General features: G+C 45.6%; 1 non-coding gene across 1 annotated transcript; it reads right to left on the bottom strand.

Annotated features, from left to right (window-relative positions):
• Positions 1–336: 336 nt before the first annotated feature.
• Positions 337–408, bottom strand: TRNAI-GAU (transfer RNA isoleucine (anticodon GAU)). Its single transcript has one exon. It is a non-coding gene; the product is annotated as a tRNA-Ile (tRNA).
• Positions 409–3,274: the final 2,866 nt, after the last annotated feature.

Raw genomic sequence — 3,274 nt, 5'->3', positions numbered from 1 at the left:
ATTCCTGCTCAAAAAAAGCCCTGCATTTTCCTGTCTCTTCACATATCATTGTCATTAAAATGAGGCACTAAGAGTCACTATCTTTACTTAAACAAATAGCCAGATTTCTGTAGTCCTCCACCCCAGCCTGTACTTTACCTTCTTAGCAAAGGATTTACAGATTGGCCTTGAAAGGTCATTTTTAGTGCTGGTAAATGGTTATGAACATACTGTATAAATGAACATATGAAGCTGCCTTATGCTGAATCAGACCCTCGGTCCATCAAAGTCAGTATTGTCTACTCAGACTGGTAGTGGCTGAGGTTTTTCAAACCTATTTGCCTGGACCTTTTTAGTTGGAAATGCCAGGGATCGAACCTGGGACCTTCTGCTTATCAAGCAGATGCTCTACCACTGAGCCACTGTCCCTGCCCACATACTCAAACTTCCCTCTTATCCTGCTGTGTATTCTACCTATCCCCTTACTGGCTCAGCTACAGGTCATCTAGCCCCTTAACATAAGAACATAAGAGAAGCCATGTTGGATCAGGCCAATGGGTCCATCCAGTCCAACACTCTGTATCACACAGTGGCCAAAAATTTATATATATATATATATATATATATATATATATATATATATATATATATATATATATACACACACACACACACACACTGTGGGCTAATAGCCACTGATGGACCTCTTGAAGCTGTCTATGCCTGTAGCCGCCACCACCTCCTGTGGCAGTGAATTCCACATGTTAATCATGTTATCTACCTCGACCCCAAGATCTCTCTCTTGGTCAGTCTCTGCCAGTTCACACCCCATCAACTTGTATTTGCAGCTGGGATTCTTGGCCCCAATGTGCATTACTTTGCACTTGGCCACACTGAACCTCATCTGCCATATTAAAGTCTACCCACCCAGCCTCAACAGATCCCTTTGGAGTGCCTCACAATCCTCTCTGGTTCTTACCACCCTGAACAATTTAGTGTAATCCGCAAACTTGGCCACTTCACTGCTTACTCTCAACTCCTAATCATTTATGAACAAGTTAAAGAGCATGGGACCCAGTACTGAGCCCTGCGGCACTCCACTGCTTACCGTCCTCTACTGCGAAGACTGCCCATTTATACTCACTCTCTGCTTCCTATTAATTAGCCAGTTTTTGATCCACAAGAGGACCTGTCCTTTTACTCCATGACTCTCGAGCTTACTAAGGAGCCTTTGATGAGGAACTTTATCAAAAGCTTTCTGGAAGTCAAGGTAAACAATATCTATCGGGTCTCCTTTGTCCACATGTTTGTTCACCCCCTCAAAGAACTGTAACAGGCTAGTGAGGCAAGATCTTCCCTTACAGAACCCATGCTGAATCTTCCTCAATAACCCGTATTCATCAATGTGCCTACTCATTCTGTCCTTGATAATGGTTTCTACCAACTTTCCTGGTATTGAAGTCAGACTGACTGGCCTGTAGTTACCCGGATCTCCTCTGGAACCCTTTTTAAAGATGGGGGTGACATTTGCTACCTTCCAGTCCTCAGGAACGGAGGCAGATTTCAATGAAAGATTACAGATTTTTGTCAGAAGATCCACAAGTTCAACTTTGAGTTCTTTCAGAACCCTTGGATGTATGCCATCCGGACCTGGTGACTTATTAGTTTTTAATTCTTACAATGGCTCTCCTCCTTCCTCGAAGATCGGGGACAAAGGGTGGCAATTGGTGGCGAGCGGTCCCGGAGGCACACACTGGATTGTGGAATGCCTCAAGGGGCAGTTCTCTCACCAATGTTATTTAATATCTATATGCGCCCTCTTGCCCAGATTGCCAGGAGATATGGACTTGGGTGCCATCAATATGCAGATGACACCCAACTCTACCTGCTGATGGATGACCGGCCTGACTGCGTCCCTGAAAATTTAGACCGGGCCTTGCAGGATATGGCAATGTGGTTGAAGGGGAGCGGGCTGAAACTGAATCCAGCGAAGACAGAAGTCCTTTGTCTGGGTCGGGGCACCCGGGAAGGGGAAATACCTCTCCCGGTCTTCGATGGGGCGTCGCTGAAAGCGGCACACTGGGTTAGGAGTCTGGGAGTTTTACTGGAGCCTTCATTATCAATGGAGGCCCAGATTGCAGCCACTGCCAAGTCAGCCTTTTTCCATCTGAGGCGGGCAAGGCAGTTGGCTCCCTTCCTAGAGCGCCAAGATCTGGCAACGGTACTTCACGCAACGGTCACCTCGAGACTGGATTACTGTACATGGGGCTGCCTCTGTACCGAACCCAGAAGCTACAGCTGGTGCAGAACGCAGTGGCCAGACTGTTGCTGGGGCTCCCTAAATGGGAGCACATACAGCCTGGACTGCGCGAGCTGCACTGGCTGCCAGTTATATACCGGGTTCGTTACAAAGTGCTGGTCATTACCTTTAAAGCCCTATATGGTCGAGGACCTGTCTACCTTAGGGACCGTCTCTCCCCATATGAACCCCAGAGAGCACTGAGGTCAGCTGGTAAAAACTTGTTGACCACCCCCGGACCAAGAGAGGTGAAGCTGCAATGCACCCGCAATCAGGCCTTCTCCTCTGAAGCCCCGAACCTATGGAACCAACTTCCAGAGGAAATGCGGGCCCTGTGGGGACCTTGAACAATTCTGCAGGGTCTGCAAGACCTTCCTCTTCCGACTGGCTTTCGCTGACGTAGAAAGAAATTGCTAATGATTACCGCCATCATAAAGAACAAATAGCATTAGCACTTTTATCAATTTAATTAATTAATTTTAAACTTATCAGAATTTTAATGTTAATGTTTAATGTTAAATGTAACTTTGTCTTTTGTATAATGGAAATTTGAATGATGTTGTTAGCCGGCCTGAGCCTGCTCCGGCGTGGAGGGCGGGATATAAATAAAATTATCTATCTATCTATCTATCTATCTATCTATCTATCTATCTATCTATCTATCTATCTATCTATCTATCTATCTATCTAATTCGTCCATCAGTTGTAGGACCTCCTCTCTTGTCACCTCAATCTGGCTCAGGTCTTTCAACACCCCTTCCAAAATTAGTGGTTCCGGAGCAGGCAAACACTTCTCATCTTCCACAGTGAAGACGGAGGCAAAAAATTCATTTAGCTTTTCAGCCATTTCCCTATCCTTCTTCAGTAAACCTTTGACCCCTTGGTCATCCAAAGGCCCCACTGCCTCCCTGGCTGGTTTCCTGCTTCTAATATATTTGAAGAAATTTTTATTGTTGGTCTTTATGTTTTTTGCAATATGCTTCTCATAGTCCCATT

The sequence above is a fragment of the Heteronotia binoei genome, chromosome 8 (genome assembly GCF_032191835.1).
Source record: "Heteronotia binoei isolate CCM8104 ecotype False Entrance Well chromosome 8, APGP_CSIRO_Hbin_v1, whole genome shotgun sequence".
NCBI classification, from domain to species: Eukaryota; Metazoa; Chordata; class Lepidosauria; order Squamata; family Gekkonidae; genus Heteronotia; species Heteronotia binoei.
The sequence above is the reverse complement of the archived record's forward strand: the minus strand, read 5'-3'. Positions and strand labels throughout refer to the sequence as shown.